Below are 20,973 nucleotides of genomic sequence, written 5' to 3'. Positions count from 1 at the left end.
TTTGAGAAAGAAGGAAAGGATGCAGAGAGGGATGGTAATGAGCAATGAAGAAAGTGCAGGAATGAGGGAGAGAGAGAGAAATTAGATGATGTTATCATGTACAGGATAAGTCATTCGGAGGCTTACTTTTGAAACTTTCCTGTTTATCTTGAATATCCATAATTTTCCTTTTTGAAACATGCATGATTAAAACATTACTGCAATGAATTTTTAAAGAATAACTGCACATATGCAAGTAAAATGCTATATATTTGATATGCTATAAAAAATTATAAGGTTATTTAAAGTAGAGGAAGAATTTATAGTAATTTAGTAGGGTGTGTATATTTTCTTTCATTTCCCATGACAATGTTGTGGCCAGAAATCACTAACTGTACTCATACAATGAATAGTTTCTTTTCCTTATTTTTGCTTAATAGCCGCTGTCATCTCTTTACATCTTGAGCCATTCCAATGGGATGCATCTCATAGAGTTGCTATTTTTGGCCATTTCAATATTGTGCTATATAAATCTATATTTCTATAGCACCAAATCACAACAACAGTCACCTCGAGATGCTTAATATAGTAAGGTGAAGATCCTACAATACTACAGAGAAAACAGGAAGGAACTTCCAGCAGAACAAACCTCAGGGAGGTTCAGCCATCTGCCACGGGTGTTTGGAGGTGAGGGGAGGGAGACAGGACAAAGGACATGCTGTGGAAGAGATAAGCATTAATCATAATAACTAAATCCAAAGGCATATAAACACACGAGAGGGAAAAAAGGTGAGTGAAGAAAAAGCACTGAGTGCATCGTGCGAAGCCCCCAGCAGTTGAGGTCAATTGCAGGAGGGAGGGTTCAGGATCTGGATCTGATATCCCCATTTGGGTGTTGCTCCTGTATCATCATAACAATGCTGGTCCATGATGACATTGCCTGACCCAGTGTTTCCTATGCCATGAAGATTATCTCGTTCCTTCTGATTAGTACTAAGCGATCTGTGTGATCAACGAGCTGAACAATTTCATTCTCTTCCACTAGAGGGCAGTACAACTATCTCATCTAATTAAATGGGTTGCCAACTGCCAGTAAAACAGAAAGAGACGAAGAAGAAACTACATGATAGTCATGCTGTGAGACAGCAATAGAAAAATATTTGAAAAGAAAAAGTAGTAAATCTGTCCTGGGTCCTGGAGAAAATTCCAACCCAGATGAAGGAGCTATTCAATTGAATTCAATTGAATTTTATTTATATAGCAGCAAATCACAACAATAGCTGCCTCAAGGTGCTTTATACACGATCTAGCATGAGTAGTGGTCAGAAGAAAGCAAAAAAGGTATACTGGGGACAAACTGAGCCAATTCCACTAGTGTGCAGGGGAATTTATTAATATGCTTTTTGTGACATGGTTTTTTTTGGGTGTTGTGCCGTGTGATTTTTCTAATGTGAAATATGTGCTGTGGCTTCAAAAGGTTGGGAAACACTGGTCTGACCATTCAGTTAGCATTAGCCAAGACGTTAGCTAATATGATTAAAAACTATTCTAACAATAAAAACCAGCATGAGTAACCTAACACTGGTTAACAGCAAACATAACTTGATAATATATTTGGTAGCTTGTTTAAATACACTTGAAATGCTTACCATTTGTTCAAGAAGAGTGTTTTATATAAACAATGGCACCAAATTCTAAAGCTATCAAATCACAATGACGTGACAGGTCAGTTGCAATGTTCATCCTGGATGATGTAGAAACAACACTAACACAGGGAATCATTTAACCATCCAGGGTCACCTGATTCAGCCCTAGCTTTAGCAATAGGGACAATTTTAAGCATAACCTCAAAAGCATCACAGTAGTATGATTTCTTTGCTTTTAAATATTCAAAGGATTCAAATCAGCACTGTTAACAATGGTCAAAAGGCAAAGGACATTTTAACCCCATCAAAAACAAGGTAGAGCACTACAAAATGCGGTGTGTCAGACTCCTGTTTCCTATCATTAAGTTCATTTCCTTTCAATGCTCCCTTCATTAGCACCCATGTTAAGCTCTGCAGAATTGCTAATAAGTTAATTGAGGCTTCTTAAGACTGTGTAGGTGACATTGAGAGGAAGATTGGCCTCACTCTGTGTGAGAATGAGCTTTGCATAATATTTAATGGCCACTTATTCTATAAACAGTGTAGCTGTAAAGACTTCTGGGCTCATATTGTCTTACACGCACGTGTGTCACACACACACACACACACACACACACACACACACACACACACACACACGTTCACGTAAATTTACAGAACAAAACATGCAAAACATTCCTGCTAGGACTATGGTGTCGGTATTAATTAAACACGCTGGTTTCCATGGGGGGGGGGGGGGGGGGGGGGGGGGAGAGCTGTGTGTGTATGTGTGAGATCAACAACCGTCTGCATCATGGACCGAGCTGAGGTTTTAAGGATGAAATCGACTACATTAGAATTGTGACTGCTATTCCCTCTATCACATACACACTTTCACTGCAGTGCAAAGGTAATAGACTGTTTTTATCGTATGACGTATGCGTGTCTGTGTGTTTGTGGTCAGACAGGTTGACAGTGCATGCACAGAGTCAGAGAGAAGGAGTCAGGCAGGCAGGCAGAGGCTGTATTGGGACTTCCCTTTGGGGCCAAAGGTTTCCTGCCTCTCTTTCCCTCTTCCCCGTCTCTTTGCGTCTCTTGGATCTTCACCCCAGAGGCTTTGTGTAGACAGGAGAGACTTCCATCCACACACTCACGCTTCCTTCATAGCAGACCAATTCAACACCCACCAACAGGCCATAGATGGTTGTCTAAGTGTCAGAAGAAGTATACAGTAAAGTGAAATATTCAAAGGGAGGTCTAGTATGGTAATCCAGTCTCTTGAGTTTCTGTTTTGCTCCAGTTATGTGAGTGTGGGCTTGTGTGCATGCTTTTTAGATATCGGCAGGACAGCTTGATTGGCTAGCTGTCCAATGTCAGAATCCCCACAACAGATCAACCTTGAACAACCTTTCTGTCCACTGGATAAGGTCCACTTACCTCCGAAAGCTCTTATCTCATTCACTCATTCCCTGCAGTGAGGAAAGTGGGGAGAGAGACTGCAGAGTGGCTTCTTTTTGAAAGCTTTAAAACCAGTACAGGATACTGTTACTTGTTAGGAATTTTGAATTGCAGTTTGATTGACTAACTGAAGAAAACTAACCACTATCAAATGCTTATCCAATGTTATAATGAATGTACTATCACTAAACAAATCTGTTATTTGCTCTTTGTAGAGAATAGGTTTGCATCACCCAGATTTTGTACTGGTAACATTTATAGCTTTACAGATACCATATCAGTTTTGCACTTTCAATCGTGAAAGTCATTTTATATATAGATTTTCCACTCTTACCAAGGACTCAAAGCACCTTTAGAGCCATTCAGACAGACATTGACACAGCACTTCACTGTATGACTTTATGCACTTTTTACTAGGGCTGAACGATTATGGAAAATAATCTAATTGCGATTTTTTGCCCCAATATTGCGATTGCGATGCGATATGCGATTATTTTTTAAGGTCTTTGTCTTCTGTATTATTAAACAAAGACAAGCAATACATCATATAGTATGGCCAATACTATATTACATTAATTTTAAACTGTTCTTTCCTGGAAGACAGACCTCTGTTATGATGACATGAGGTGATGCATGAATTGATGACTGACATTTTTATTTAACTTCTTCAATCACAACAGTATATTTGAACATACACAATAGTTTATTTTTAGCTTACAAACATCTGAGCATAAAGTGCTGACAAGGAACCCTGGTGTAAACATTAAAATGAAAGTCAGTACAATGTGCAGATTGCAGAAATATACATAAAAAAAATCAGTGGCTTTACCACACTCAGTTTTTCGACATCTGTGAACTACTAGACAGTCATTCAATTAAAAAATAATATTAAATAAATAAAACTAATAAATAAAAAATACACACATCTTACTGATCTTTGCAGTCAGTAACATTACACATAAAGTGCAAACATAATAGCAATTGTATAAACACACACACAAACACGCCTTTAAAATTTAAAGGCGTGAAATTGGACGGTCTAGTTCTGATTAGCGTCACCGCTGTCTCGGTGGAGTTTATTAAACTCGGCCGTCTGCTTCTTGCTATCTAAAATATAACCAGACACTGGCGTAAATTCTCGACTGTCTCATACTTCTGTTTAATAAGTTTTCTGTTTGACGTTTAGTCAGCTGTGTGAAAACCAAGGAGGAACCCACCCGGGGGATTAATAAAGTTTTATTTTATCTAATCTAATAACTTTAATCTCAGCCAAACCGATTTACTCACGAACAAACAAAACACTGAAAAAAGCCCAACAATAACATTTTTAGGTTGTCTAAGTGACTTATATATTACGTTTAACCCGAGCAGCGAAACTCCGCGGTGATCTGAAAATGATGTGCCGGGAGTTGTGCCGTTCTCGGCCGCATCAGTAACCCTCGAGCTCCCGGCTAGCTGTCGAGCTGGTGGGTAGCAGACGCCTCTGAAAACGTCGAAGCACTTTTGCAAATATGGGATATCTTGATAAACCGAGCAGATATTTGATGTTTACACAACTACTTTCTCGCCTGAAAATATGTAAGTTTATTTTGTGACCCAGAAAGATTAGTATGAGTAATTTTAAAACTTAGTAGCAGCCGCCATTGCTGGAAACTGGAGTTTGGCTGGGCCGCGCTATGAATTCTGGGATATGGTAGTAATTTGGACAGCCTTCGGCACGTCGCTGTGACGTAATCGGTCTACAAATGCGGCCTCAGGAGGATGCAGCCCATGAATTTGGACATGTCCAGAGTATAATCGCAGCCTTTGCGGTTAGAAAATTGCACTTGATCATGTCGCGATATTATCGCAAATGCGATATATCGTTCAGCCCTACTTTTTACCTATCATGCACAACACATTCAATATCAGTAACCTGTTCAAGGACACTTTGGCACAAGGTCCAAGGTATCAAAACATAACTGGCTCAGTTGGTAGATGATCGGCTCTACCTCCTGAGCTACAGCCGCCACAAGCCTTCCCGAGAGTTAAGTTATCATGGGTAATTTGCCCCTGATAGGGCCTCCAAATGAGCCAATTGGTCCTGGGTAAAGCCCAGACAGAGTGTAATTCTAATGACTCCTATGATGAATATAAAAAAGAAAAATGTTACCTCGCTGTGGGTAGTGACAGAAAGAATAAGATTGTGGATACAAGTGGTGTGAGCTTTCTCAAAGTAGTGTGTATGGGCTCCCTTACAGATTTTAATTCAGAAGGGGCTCATAATAGAGACAGTAGATTCTCTTCCTCATTGATATTCATTCATTGAATAAACCACCTATTCATTTAGGTGGTCTAGGCATCTGATCAGGGTGCCTCCTGGATTACTTCCAGATGTGGTGTGGTAGGTTCAGGGAGACCCCGAGGCAGGCCAAGGACATGCTGGAGAGGTTTTTTCTCATGGTTGGCTCGTGAACAATGTGCTCCTGGCAAAGCTGTGGGGTTGCTGGGAAGATGGAGCAGTGGGTAATTCTGCTTATACTGTTGGCCCTGCACCCTGGACGGCATAGAAAATGGGCAGATGAATGAATGGATCAGTGACACTTGCTTTTTTGTTATAATTCAAAGACTGTTATGATAGAACTGCAAACTGTGTTTGATTCAAAACTGGTGGGCCCATCTTTCTAACCGACTGGGTAAAGTAAGTTAGTCTTAAAGCAGAAGATGTTTTAGTGATCTTGGTATGTGAACAAGACTTTTGGAAAACATGCACAGTTCTTCCATTCTGACCTCCATTCTGTGGAGGTCACGTTTCCTCCCCTTTCATAATGGTTGGCTATTCGCTCTGCCCTCAAGTGAAACTGTACAGAATGACTATAAACACATTTTAAGTACTAATTCAGAGACCATAAGGCAGCCTTTGCCCACCCCATTATTTTACTGGCAGTGATGTAGCCTGACAATGCTGTAGCTGATTTGTGCCTTCTCAGCAACGTAATTACACATCAGACTCAAGCAGCTGTGGAGATACCAGGCGAAGACAGCAAGAGCTGTAATTAGCTAGCTAGCGTTTACTGATGCTAGTGGAGTAAAAAAATCAAGTAAAAGTGCTTAATTTTAAATGTTGGTACAAAAAGCACCTTATCATAACAGAACACAAAAGAATCAAGCAGCATACAGTGGGGCAAAAAAGTATTTAGTCAGCCACCGATTGTGCAAGTTCCCCCACTTAAAATGATGACAGAGGTCAGTAATTTGCACCAGAGGTACACTTCAACTGTGAGAGACAGAATGTGAAAAAAAAATCCATGAATCCACATGGTAGGATTTGTAAAGAATTTATTCGTAAATTAGGGTGGAAAATAAGTATTTGGTCACCTCAAACAAGGAAAATCTCTGGCTCTCACAGACCTGTAACGTCCTCTGTAAGAAGCTTTTCTGTCCCCCACTCGTTACCTGTATGAATGGCACCTGTTTGAACTCATCATCTGTATAAAAGACACCTGTCCACAGCCTCAAACAGTCAGACTCCAAACTCTGCCATGGCCAAGACCAAAGAGCTTTCGAAGGACACCAGGAAAAGTATTGTAGACCTGCACCAGACTGGGAAGAGTGAATCTACAATAGGCAAGCAGCTTGGTGTGAAAAAATCAACTGTGGGAGCAATCATCAGAAAATGGAAGACATACAAGACCACTGATAATCTCCCTCGATCTGGGGCTCCACGCAAGATCTCATCCCGTGGGGTCAAATTGATCATGAGAACGGTGAGCAAAGATCCCAGAACCACACGGGGGGACCTGGTGAATGACCTGCAGAGAGCTGGGACCAAAGTAACAAAGGTCACCATCAGTAACACACTACAACGGCAGGGAATCTAATCCCGCAGTGCCAGACGTGTTCCGCTGCTGAAGCCAGTGCATGTCCAGGCCCGTCTGAAGTTTGCCAGAGAGCACATGGATGATACAGCAGAGGATTGGGAGAATGTCATGTGGTCAGATGAAACCAAAGTAGAACTTTTTGGTATAAACTCAACTCGTCGTGTTTGGAGGAAAAAGAATACTGAGTTGCATCCCAAGAACACCATACCTACTGTGAAGCATGGGGGTGGAAACATCATGCTATGGGGCTGTTTTTCTGCCAAGGGGACAGGACGACTGATCCGTGTTAAGGACAGAATGAATGGGGCCATGTATCGTGAGATTTTGAGCCAAAACCTCCTTCCATCAGTGAGAACTTTGAAGATGAAACGAGGCTGGGTCTTCCAACATGACAATGATCCAAAACACACCGCCCGGGCAACAAAGGAGTGGCTCCGTAAGAAGTATTTGAAAGTCCTGGAGTGGCCTAGCCAGTCTCCAGACCTCAACCCCATAGAAAATCTGTGGCGGGAGTTGAAAGTCCGTGTTGCTCGGCGACAGCCCCAAAACATCACTGCTCTCGAGAAGATCTGCATGGAGGAATGGGCCAAAATACCAGCTACTGTGTGTGCAAACCTGGTAAAGACCTATAGTAAACGTTTGACCTCTGTTATTGCCAACAAAGGTTATGTTACAAAGTATTGAGTTGTATTTTTGTTATTGACCAAATACTTATTTTCCACCCTGATTTACGAATAAATTCTTTACAAATCCTACCATGTGGATTCATGGATTTTTTTTTCACATTCTGTCTCTCACAGTTGAAGTGTACCTCTGGTGCAAATTACTGACCTCTGTCATCATTTTAGGTGGGGGAACTTGCACAATCGGTGGCTGACTAAATGCTTTTTTGCCCCACTGTACATATAGTACCTTTCTATGTAACTAAACTTCAGACTACAGAGTGCGGGGTCTTTATTTTTAACAGTGCTTTATACAGTTGACAAAATTCAGAGGTTTATATATATAACGGACACACAGGTGAAATACAGGACTATTTCTTTACATTTTTACCTTATGACATTGCTTAAATAAAATATCTGGAGACTTCCTACACAACTGCTCTGGCACATTAAAAACAATTCTATTATTGCTATCAGGCAGGCATCTCTGGCACTGAAATCAGAGCAGTAATTTGAAGCGATAACACCCAATTTGTATGAATTTGTTCAAGTTGGAAATGAAGCTCATTACGCTTGAGGTCTTGTTAAACCCCAAGTGAGAGAAGGAACATGAATTTGAAATGCTTTTGAAATACAGATGGGTTGCTCAATGTTGCTAAATGAAAATGTGAAAGCCTTGCAAATCAAATCATGACCAGTCTGGAGAAATCACTTCAGTGCTGTGTTACATTCTTCTCTCCAGGAAATATCACCCAAGTGTAACAGTTCATTTTATCCTAAAGAGCCATGTATACCGCCAATAAGAGCACTGTAAATGCACATGAGTCGAGATTCATGTGCAAGGAGCTCAATCACCGAGCTTTGTAATGAAGAAAGAGCACACAATGCAGGATTACCAATTCCGCACACAGCTGGAGTGCCCGCTGTGAATGATACCTGCTCTATGTATAGTGATTTTGTTAAGTGAATCTCTGCTTTCTCCTGCAACCCCAATCTCAGCTGTTCTGTCATGCTGGACAAGCGGTTATTGAGTAAAAGATTGAAAGTAAGAAAGAAGAGATTGGGTGAGAAGACTGGAGAAAGAGAGGGAGGGGTGCAAGGGCAAGAGACTCGGCTGGAAATAAAAGCAGATCCACGAGGGCACAGGATGAATGCGGGGAAAGGGAGAGGATGACAGAAGGTAGATGAGTGAGAGAACGAAGTGTTGGGATAATATGAAAGAAAGACAAAGAGGGATGGACGGACTTGACTGAATAAATAAGAAAAGTATCCTGACAGAGACAGTACAGGCAAAGTGAGAGACTGACATGGGAAGCAAAAGATTTGGTGGAAGGAGAGGAGAGGACGGCACAGCTCTGCTGCTTGCTATTCCAGGTGTCATCTTTTCCAGTCGCTGCTGATTAGTGCCTGAACATATCTCCTGGGGAGAAAATTAAATATTGATCTATTTTTCTCTCTTCATTCTAACCCCCGTCCTCTTTTTTTTTTACTCGGCTTCTTTTTTGTATAGACAAGACCACAGCCGATGGAATTTCTAATGTGACTGACTGCTCAGGGGAAAGCTTTTCACATATGACAGAAGACGAAAAACCCACCTTGCCCCCAGTGGGCTTAAATTCGCTCACCCAATGGGTTGTTCTTTTTTTGGCACCTGTTCAGGGCAGTGAAAGCTGCTCCACATTACATATTTGCCAATACTTTGGCCGTACTCCCATTGCATGTCATGTCAAAGTCCAAAAATGCACATTTCATTTGTCTTTGTTGAACTTTCCATCTGATCTTCAGGAAAATTAGTCAATAAATGTTTTACTGTGTTCATCACCTATCTGCTGCTATGGATGGATGGATGGATGGATTGACAGTGGAAGGAAACAAGTGTAAGAGACGGGATCATGATGGTCAGACAACACTGCCATAAATCTCAGTGTGCAAGCAGTTGTCTGTGGTGAGGCCATTGCATTGCCATTGATTACTTCTGAAAGTACACAGAAGTACACAAGGACACAAGGATACCATATGACCAGAAGGTGGATCATATATAAAAGACAAAATAATAAAACTATTAATATCCTTCACGCCCAGTGCAGCCTCCTATCCTCTCGGTGGTATCATAAATCCACCTGCTCCACCTGAGTCCTCTGGGTGGCATAAAAAGAACAGCCAAGCATTTAAATCCTCTCCTTTATGCCCCTTGTCCCTCCTCCTCTCCCCCATGTCCTGTTCTTCTCTGCGGAGCACTGGCTTTCATTGTGACGGCCTCAGCCGTGAGGGCCCAGAGTGGTTGTGACAGGCCAGGATAGCAGCCGTTCCCCGCTGTCTGGGAGGATTAGGCCTACTTTTTCAGGATGACTCGGGGAAGCCTCCTGGCCCCCTTACCTGGCTTCTATAGGGTTTCCTCCATATGACAGGACAGACAAGGCCACTATAAAGTTTGGACACAAAGTGCAGTTGTGATGATTTGAAGAATTTTAAAACGCGTTGATCTTGGATCCTGTGTAAAAACCTGTGTCATTAATTGCAATTAAACATTAACAGCATGGATTTATGCTACTTTACCCACCGTCTCCTAGAGGTGCTATAGCACATGCTCTTGTTTTGGATGAAATAAACAACACAGATGTTAGAGTTTAGTGTAATTACTGTACACAAACAAGACTGTGGTATGGGCAGGCAAGCCTCCTCCGCACTACAAAGTGTGTTATACCATACGCTGTGGACTGTTTAATGGAGCACAACAACAAGTGAGCCTGCTAGTGTCATCACTGCAAACACAGGTAGGCTGAATAGACATGATGCTATTGTTTGAATCAAATATGAGTGTCATTAATTTTTGTTTTCTGCACAAGGTTTATTTTTCTATGTAAAAACAGCAACCAGAGACAGAGCAATTCTGCTAATTTTCGGTACCCATTTTTAACAGGTGTGGTATGATAAGATAGTTATTTTGAACCAAATCTGTCTGAAATTATCACTCTGCTCAAACCAGATGATACACATTAAGACATGATACACTCTCCTCCTATCTATTATGTTGTAAATAGCAACATATATGCTGCCCATGAAATAACAAATGAGGTTTTATTGTGGCTTATTTCTGAGAAATAAAACCTCTGACAGTGTCTGGAGGTACTGCCTGCAGGTTGAATACACACAAGAAGGCAACAAGCAAGCTGACTGCCAAAGCAGGTGGGTGATTGCTTTTGAAAGTACACAGAGGTACACAAGAGCATAATGCCATGTAATCAAAAGCTGAACTCAAGTTGTTAGCTAGCTAGTTTTTTGATCACAATCACAAGTCAACCCAACAAAGGTATCGCCCCTAGTAAGATATATGTGAATAGCTGCTTCAGTAGGATATACGTATGAAATGCGTATGTAACATGTTTCGTTTTTGCTATATGAATCCACTAATTAACTTTCACGTTGTTGTGTAATTACAGTGTGTGATAATATGAAAGGCAAATATGTGATGGTTAGTTTTTTCGTGTGCTCATGAAAAATGGATTGAATCCAGGAAAGCTCATTAAGCTTGAAGCTCAAGCTGTGCAAATATTTCAATTTGAAAGTAAAAGTTAAATGATTTTTTAAAACAAACATTCAGTTAAGTGAACAATCTGACCGTGATGAGACTTAACACAAATAGAGACGTCGTTAAATAAATAAATAAACACTACGAATACATGAAAAACAAATGAATGAATAAGTAATAAAGCCAAAATGTCTGCAATCCTTATGTGCAGTAGATTCTCTAGTTCTAAATGTCAAATGCATGTGGGTAAACCTCTACAACTTCTCCTGTGTGCTCATTTGCATTTATAACTGACATTGAATCTCCCTGGTGTGTCTCTTGTCAATAATCTTTCCCCATAAGATGCCAGGACGTTGGAACTGGCTTCATTCACAGTCACAGGCAGAGCAGCAGCTGACTATGTCTGTTGTATGTAAAAGAGCAGTGTGAAATCATGAAATTATCAAGTTATCATAGACTGTGGACCAATTGTTCAGTGTGAAATGGATTAAATCGTGCCATTTGCCTCAGCGTGGAGTCTAATATCTGCTATACAGCAAATGCACTCAGAATGACAAAAGCAACTGTAAATTAATTGTTAAAGCAATCAGTGCACTGCAACATCTCTGTGGTCCAGCTGAACCAAATACACCACCGTGCTATTCTAAAATTAAGAAGACAAAGTTGCATCACTGGCGTATATTGTTCCACAAATGCTGAAACCACATACTGTATGTGCAGCATTTGTTTTGTATTTTTCATCTTATCTGAATGGATTTATGTTTGATGTCACACTATGAATAAATCAAAGTTCTGCAGTTAAGCTGCTTGGGAAGGTTTACAGTGGCAGGCAAGACTAATTTCTTCATATAAAAGCCAAATGTTTGTCTGCAGTCTGATTTTAGTTTTATCATCATCTGTCAAGGCCTTTTAATAACAATGTGAGATCTACGTGCTTTTGTAAGGTTATTCTTAGAAAGAAAGAAAGAAAGAAAGAAAGAAAGAAAGAAAGAAAGAAAGAAAGAAAGAAAGAAAGAAGAAAAAAGAAAGAAATAAACTGCTTGCCAAGCAGGGGTCGTTTAAGGGTGGCCAATCATTCAATTATCTGGATAAAACAGGTGGCACCTCATTGGGAAAGCTCATTAAAATGGCGTTCAGTCTCAGCTCTTGGCTGCCTCTGGAAATGAAAGCACATTTCCTGTTTGGCCTGTTCAGATTTTTCAAATAAAGTCAGGCTCTGTAGAGGAAAGGCTTTCCCTGACACTGAATAATTGGATGTTTGGATCTCAGGCAGTCAAGATTTACTTGCTATTTCTTGTGGAAGCTACAGTGGACTGGTCATCATGATTGAGTCTGGTCCTAGGCCTTGGGCTTTGTCAGCCGAGTGAAGCATCCCATCTGTTCTGGAGTCAACCTTTTAATGCAAGAGCTGTTTTGCTGTTTCCCCCCTCAATCTCATGAGTTTACAGTATCTGCCTGATGGCTCTTTATGGTGCATGAAAGTTCAAAATGAACTTGTGGATCAAGGTGACCACACCAAATACACACACACACATATTATATAGGCGTTTTTCTGCCCAGAGCTTTTGAGGGCTGTTGGCTTTTTCCTCTAGTACCAGAGGTAGTAAGAAGAATCACACTCTGGCATTTTTTTCTGTAACGCAAATGGTCCATAAAAACAAAGGTCATGCATTTTTTCATAGCGATTGTTCACCAATGTGGAAAGGAGAAGTCGATTGGGGAAAAGTGAGAATTGGTTTGCAAGCGCCTGCTTTACAGTTACCATGTCAGGGACAATAAGTCTTAATGGCTATATGGGACAAACAGGAAAGAAAACACAGTGTTCGCACAGCATTTTTTCTTCTAAATAGTAGCATTTAACTGGTTAACACCACTCATTCATTACAATAACAATTCCATATTATTTTCTTAAACACCGTTAAAAACATCATCACATGCCTCTCTGAGCTGGCACCTGAGCTTAATAACATCAGCAGCACAGCCTTGGTCTTATTAGTACCACCAAATATCAGTCTGTTAGTATTATGGACTGGTTCTTATATAGCACTTTCTTATTCTTCTGAGCACTCAACTTGTGCATTCACCCAAGCAAGTGCTTGTGAGTGCTTTTTAACTATCATTCACACACTCATACTCCGATGGATGCATCGGAGAGCAATTTAGGGTTAGTATCTTGTCCAAGGATATTTGGCATGCAGACTAGGGAAGCCAGGAATTAGAACCACCAACCTTCCGATTAGTAGATGACCTGCTCTACAACCTGAGCTACAGCCACCCACTTTAAACTAGTGATACTTTTAATGTATCAGAGATACTCAAAAGTATGTAAAACAGCCACCAAGGAACAGATGAACCACGTGAATAAACTAGCTTTGTGATGAACTCATCCTGAGTCTGTAATCTGTAAGGCTACAGCCCATAACATCACATGTGAGTTTAAATCACGCTGACTCATGACACAGTTTCAATCCCAGGTTTGTTATTTGTATAAATGTACTGTTCTGAAAAGAGGACAGCTGTAAGGATGCACTCACTGAATGCTTACATGTGTGTTTCTGTGGCTGTCTCAAACCCAAAGGTGTGAAGTAACAAAGTTCAAATATGTTATTAGTCTATTTAAGTAGATTTCTTCGGTATCTGTACTTGAATATTCTTTTTACTTTTCCTCCCCACATTTTTAAACAAACGGTTTCTACTCGTTTCTCATTTTCAAAACTTCTTTTTACTTTTAGTTTAATGCATTTAGAGGGGAGCCGTCACACATCATAAACAGTAACACGTGAAAGGCAGTCCTATTCGTTTATTAATTTCAAATGCAATGTTTTTATCAGCTCAGAAAACATCAGCAAACTGTTTGTGTGCAATTTGTCACACAGTGTGTCGCTAGCTAAAGGTCCAGCTGCTGTATTTCACAGGGAGATAAAAGAAGGAGAGACTTCACTCAGAGATGGAGAAAGATAAGAAAGACAGGACAGGAGAGGAAGAAGAGATGTTAGATTTAATGGTAAGGACTGCACAGTGAGGTGTGATAAACCGGAAATGTAAAGATTACATGTAAATGCTCATGTTTTTAAATCACATATTAGGTTTGTACAAGTGATATTATGTTTGTTTATTATTGTGAAATGTGCTGCAAAACAAACTGAGGTAGACTAAATGTGTTATTTACAATTGGCATTAAAATACTGTACTCATTTTCCAGTTTAGAGGCAAAGAAATTTTTATTTTTATTTTTAATTTATATAATTTAATTCCGTTTAATTGTAATTTAATTTTAATATTTTTCTCATGTTCTACATAAATGATTCAAGCTAAGAAAATTTATTAGAATTAAAATTTAGAGTGAAATAAAATCTTTATTCCCATATGCTAATATTATTTTAATATTACATTAATACATTCATATAGCACAGGGCTCAGCTAGCTTTGCACAAAAATAGCTGTTAGAAACATCCTCCAAAAAGCTACTGTTTACTTTCTTACTCTGAGTACATTTCAGAGGCTTTAGTTTTTTACTTGCATCTGGAATTTGAATCAGTTCCTTTACTGGACAGTAGTATCTGAACGTCTACGTAAGTACAAAATGTTTGTACTTTTGCCACCTCTGTCCAAACCTGTCAAAACATTAATTTTGTTGTTGTGAAGCTTTCCAGCAAACTGTTTACTGGGGGTGGCTGTAGCTCGACCCCTGGCTGTTCCAGTGTGCATGCTAAATATCCAAAGGTAAGATACTAACCACAGGTTTCTCTGATGCATCTGTTGGAGCATGAATGATAGATAAAAAGCACTTAAATGTAGGATGAGGCAAGTTGTATAAGGCACTTTGTGTGCTCACGTAGAAAAGGGCTTTATAAAACCAGTATATTTATCATTTAGTCATCAAGGAAAAGTAAGTGTCAAAGAAAAGAAATCAAATAAACACACAGCTATTTTTCACTTTTGCAGGTATCATAGTGAGGAATTAAAGTGAGCTAAGAGATTAAATTGTCTCAGAATAACTTTTGCTAACACTTGGTGATATGGCCCTCAAGGGGCGCAGTTCTATTGTAAGTGAACTGAATTTCAATGTATTTTATTTGAAATTGCAATGTAATTTATTTATTTACAAATCTTACAAACATAAGGCAGACATAAAAGGGTATCAAGCAGTAAGCAAATAAGTAAGTAAATAAATTTAAGGAGTAATATTAGTAATTCGTGGTAATTTTGCAGACAAATAAAAAATATTTCCCTTTTGTACTTTTTGGAGTGAAATAATTTTGCCTTTTTTACATCTGAATTTTAAATCTCTATAATATTCATTATGTTGATGAGCATGATGGCTGTTCTATTTTTCAATTGCACTTTTATTTAACCAACATAAATGTAATAAGGACTTTTCTCCCTTTACTACTTTTATAGTAAAATACCTGGGAGGTAGGCAAGATTACGCCACCCCATAATACAGCCTGCAGATCAAAAAGTACAGTAGACTTACAATGTAAGATGGGAAAATATTGTTTGTTTTTTGTCAAAATTATCAAGAAAATACACAATACTTGTAATTACTAACACAATAATTATTATATATAATATATATATTGTATAATTTTTGTTTCATTTCCTGTAAAAAACCCACAATTTGTGCATTCCTTAAAATACCTAAAATGACACTTTGCTTATAATATTTAAATCACCCATGCGCTAAATAAAGTTACTGACAAGCTATTTAAATGTACTTATAATTTTTTTTTCTTTCTTGTAAACAGCTGACTTGTTGTCCCCTTATTCTAGTTGACTTACATTTAAGTATTTGTAGGTAAATATAATTAGTTGGAATTTCAAATAAAGTATATAAAAATTCCATGTAATTACACCCTTAGCCATATTATAAAGTGTTACACAGGTTTTAGCTGAAATGTGAGTATTCAACAACCTCATCACTGTGTTTACTTCAATTACCTGCAAAGCACCTGCAAAGTTTGAGGCAGCTGGATTAAACAGCTGCTGATAGAGAAGAAACAAAGGCTCTGGCATTATTAGTAACATGTTATGAAAAAGTGACTGCTATTAATGTCATGGGGTTATATGTAAGACACTATGAAAAACATTAGTAACTGTAAATCACTACAGGACTTGAGTAACTCCAAAGGGTACAATAAACAAGGACCACCACTTGTGCCTGACTGGGGACCTGACCTTTCCACAGTAGCTGGCCCTCAATTTCTCAACCCACACACCCATACAGGTAGATAATAGGCATTCTCAGAAGTCCCTATTACATCCATGTATCTATACAGTAGGGCAAGGACACACACTTTAATGTGTGCATTCAAATGTCAGGTATATTTGTTGGTAAAAGGCCTCTGACAGGGACAATATCTGCTTGGTAGTGGAAGTGGAAATGTGGTTATTAAAAGTAAACTTGTAAAGGACAGTGGAGTAGAGGTTGTGCAGAGAGAAATATAGCAATCAATAAAAGAATGAAAACACTTGTTTTATATATGTTATTTACATTTAAAATAAAAAAAGGTTCAAAATAGGAGAAGCTGATAGCATCCCCTTCAGCTGTGGAATCATCATCACTTAGTTTAAGGTGGTTTTCACCCCAAATTTGGACTCTACCCCTACAGGTCTGTTTTATAGAGACGTACAACGTTTTAGTTTTACACCTACTTTTCCCTTTGGGTCAATCTCAGAGCTCAAAAGGCACATGCTTTCTATCAGAAAAACAAATAGACAGTAAACCACATGCCTACCACCAAACAGCAGGCACAAAGATTTAGGAACTTGCTGGTGAACTCGGCTGAGCATTACTAATTTAATCATGGACCACAAACAGAGATAAAAGGGATAGTAAATATTGGATTACCATTCGTGAATGGATAAGAAAACTAATTATAACTCTAAATATACTTGGGAAATAAAGACAACACCAAGAACTGTAGCTTTCTCACTACCCTTCAGAATAACATAGCCCCTCCCCTAAGCTCTGCTATGGTGAGTATGCTACACATTATCCCAGTGCTCAAATGAGACTAACCCATTTAAAGAATTCTGAAACTGCAACAACTGGAGAGAGCTTTAAGGATGTAGTCAAAGACTTTCCTTAATCGCCTCTATCAGAGGAAGGGAAAGATTTGATATAGCAATATGAGGCAAATGGACATCTCAGATGGGATGATAGTTTGAATAACAAATGACATTTGTAGATTTTGTCTTATATTTTCAGTAAGATAGAATCGATCAGCTCTGTTTGCTTAGTCTGAAGGGTAACTGTGCTGAAAGAAAATCTGATATGCTGTTTAGTAGCATTGATTCCAAAAGTCCTTCTCCACTGTGTTTTTAAGGTGTTCTGAGCACAGAACAATAACATATTATAACACAATTTGTCTGAATGTGGATGTTAAACACTCACCTTCCTCAGTGTGCTGATAACTCAATCAATTTTCTAAACTGCTTATCCAATTCAAGATTACAAGGGGCTGAAGCTTATCTTTGCTATTAAGGGGCAAGAGGTCTATCACAGATATGTAAAGCCTCAGTACTAGTTAACATAAAGAATCTCAAACTAATGCAAGAAGTGAACAAGCATTTTCTTAGAATCTCCTGGTCAAGTTTGCACAGCCTCCTTTTGCCAGAGACGCTTCTCCTTCCATGGTGCAAACATTCACGCGTAAGTGTGCGCCTCCTTTCTCTATAACATAATGTTTAAATGACTGCATTGAATCTGGACTACATATAAAAAATACAGAATCTAAACACACTGCCTTTAATGTAACATCAAGGGGAGCAACGCCACTTCCTGTTCTAAAATGGGATGTTTCCACACTGTTGTCATGGCAACACTTACTGACCTGCAAAAACAAAGTGCTCTAAACTTGTTGTCACTTCCTGTCAACAGAAGTGAGAATGGCATCATTTGTCGTTTATCTATGCGTGTATGTGTTTTTGTGTACTCACAGATGTTTCAACCTGAGAGTCATGCGGGTGTGTGCACGGGTGGTGCTGGTAGGAGGAGGGGTTGGGCAGACTTGGCTGAGTAATTGAGTGTTTAATCCCATCAAAGACTGCTTCATGCTGTCCGCTTCTTCCATAATCTGCCCATAATTACACACTCACAGCATCTCACACACATATGCACAACACAAAGCTGTTCCTGCACGCATGTAAAGAAAGGCACTCACTCAGACCCTGTTGAGCATCAAAAACTGTTTATCTTAAGGGTATTGATTATATTGATAGTGACATTATCCCAGTGGTGAATTAAATAATCTAATTTGTGTCCACAGTTTCAAAGGACTGGCAACTGTCTGTCTGTGACATTTACTATTCTAAAGGTGGATGCTCATTAAGCATGGCCAAAGTTTCACATAACGAGGCCAACATCTGTGCAAGTATTCAGTGTGAGCCAAAAGCTCAGGCATCCGACTGTTTTAATACTTTTTTTTAAACTCTTGGCTCTGCATGATGTCAGTTAGCGATCATAGCCCTCACATGGGCACCAAGGCTCTGGCAGCAAGAGCATATGCCCCACCCACTTTCCATTCTTCTTCTTCTTCTTTTTTCCCAAAGGGACAGCCAATCAGAAGAAAGCTGGCTTAAAGGGAGCTAAAGCAGCTTATTTCAGACAGTGGATTAACCAAGGAGCTAAGCAAAGGCCCAGTATGAGATAAAAAGGATTATTTTAAACTGTGAATCATGCACAGCTGTTCCAGTAGACTCTAGGTGAGAAAATCTGCCCTCTAAAATGAGCATATTAGGTTCCGTTTAATACAGACTTTTATGGACATAGCTCATTCTTTAAGCTAAAACGTGCTCTAATTAGAAGTTGTCTTTCTGTTAGCATGAGTAATGTTGTATAAGAAAATTGGTATTAGGACTTTGAGCTCTGGAATTAATAGTCTTGTGAATTAATGAAAAGCAGCGTTTTCCCACTATTATGCAACTATATGCATAAAGGCACATCAAAATTTCACTGCATACTATCTGTTACATAAGTGAAACTGTGTACAAGTTTCTTGTCATCTCGCTGATGATACAACATCGACTGTCTTCATCTAGTGTTTGGTGTACATTTGATAAAAATCCCAGATTAATATCTTCCTCCATTCTTTATAATATCGTTCCTGCCACTCACTTTATATGACTTTTTTCCCGTTGCAGAGAGAAATCCATTAGTGTCCGTATTTGGTTTCAGGTTGTCCACAGAGATACAAAACCATTCATCTGTCACAGTATGATATATATGCTACACAGTGAATGAAACCCACTCTTAACCCGTGGGTCAGTGCAGTGAATCGCTGCACTGACACATCTTTGATCAAGCTACTAAATGGCTTGAACAGGATAGTTGTCCCACATAAATCCTAAATGATCCAGGAAAGCCAAAGAAAAGGAAGAGAAGGAGGAGGAAAATGAGGTGTTTTTTCTTAGCCTGGCATGGCCAAAGGGGCTAGCACTGATGGTAGTAAATAATATGGTAAATACTGACGCTTTTATTCCTGAACACTCCCATCTGTCTGGCCCAGGGAGAGAAAATAAATACTGGTGGAGTGGAAGAGGCAGAGGGAGTGTGATGAACCAGCAGGACCCACAGCAGATTAGAAATGCAGACTTTTGACTAGAGGCGTCCTGGAACCCATATCAGCCTGGAAAAAAAATTGGTAGGGAAAAATGAGTGTGTAAAACCTACTCTGCACCGTCAACCATCATCAACGTGACCATGAGCAAAGCACCAGATTGCTTCTTTAGAGGTGCTGGTGCATTGCTCTGCAAAATCTACATGTGAATGTGCTTCAGAAAGTGAAGTAAGTAAATGCAATTAGAAAATTAATACAACTTAATTAATGTAATAATTATGTCTCAGTTAAAACAAATTACATTAGCCAAGTTTTTCTTGGGTTACTAAAAGAACGAGTCAATGAATGGCAATGTTGGTGTGCCAGTCAGTCTATTGCTTTAGTGCAGATTCAATATTTTGTTCAAGGAATTTGGTAAAGACAGGCTGAATCCTGAAAATAAAAAAATAAATGCTATTGCAACAGAAAGCCTTACAGTTTTGTTTAAATATTCATGGCTCTTTTATGTCTTGCATACGGCACCATCATCAGTAAAAAAATTTAATTTAGTCACATTTCCAACCAGTGTACTCGCAACTTCAGTCCAAGGGAATTAAAAGCTTCCCCAGAAATTTCATTATTTGCATTTTCATTGCAGTGCAAAGTCCAAAAAAGTTTAAGGAAATTAGACTTGTATAAAAAAAAAAAAAGCAATGGCTGTTTCTGCAAATTCTTCCACTCATTTGTAGTGTGAGGATATAATGCAGAGGACCAGTATATTATACACAACCAGTCAACGTTTTGGACACACCTTCTCATTTAATGGTTTTTCATGATTATTTCCATATTAGATTCTCACTGAAAGCATCAAAACTATGAATGGACACATATGGAATTATGTAATAAACAAAAAAGTGTGATATAGCTCAAAACATGAAAACATGTTGTAAGTTTTAAGCAGCTGGATAGTGTAGTGGTAAGACTACACACCTCTGGAGCGAGGGTCGCAAGTTTGATTGAGTTTACCCCTAATCCTAAAAAAACAGCCCTGGAGTGCAGCCTGTTTGCAGTTCAGGACACAAGCATTTCACTATATGTTGTACTGTTTATGTGACAAATAAAATCGGTATATTATGGATTCTTCAAAAGAGGCATCCTTTGCTTTGATTACTGCTTTGCACACTCTTGGCATTCTCTCAATAAGCTTCCTACGAGTCACCTGAAATGGTTTTCCAACAGGCTTGAAGGAGTTCCCAGAGATGCTGAGCACTTGTTCGCCCTTTCGCCTTCACTCTGAGGTCAATCTCATCCCAAACCATC

At 39.2% G+C, this 20,973-nt stretch overlaps 1 protein-coding gene across 1 annotated transcript in view; it reads left to right on the top strand.

The window, feature by feature from the left end:
- Nucleotides 1-6,340: 6,340 nt before the first annotated feature.
- The window catches only part of LOC309698133 (uncharacterized protein), a gene marked incomplete at its 3' end in the record, with an annotated part of 399,753 nt that continues 385,120 nt past the window's right edge, over nucleotides 6,341-20,973 (top strand). The window contains exon 1 of the mRNA XM_082520449.1: nucleotides 6,341-7,830. The remainder of the gene's footprint in view (nucleotides 7,831-20,973) is intronic.

This window comes from Aulonocara stuartgranti (assembly GCF_965226115.1).
Source record: "Aulonocara stuartgranti genome assembly, chromosome: 3".
NCBI classification, from domain to species: domain Eukaryota; kingdom Metazoa; phylum Chordata; class Actinopteri; order Cichliformes; family Cichlidae; genus Aulonocara; species Aulonocara stuartgranti.
This window is presented reverse-complemented; position numbering and strand designations above follow the sequence as displayed.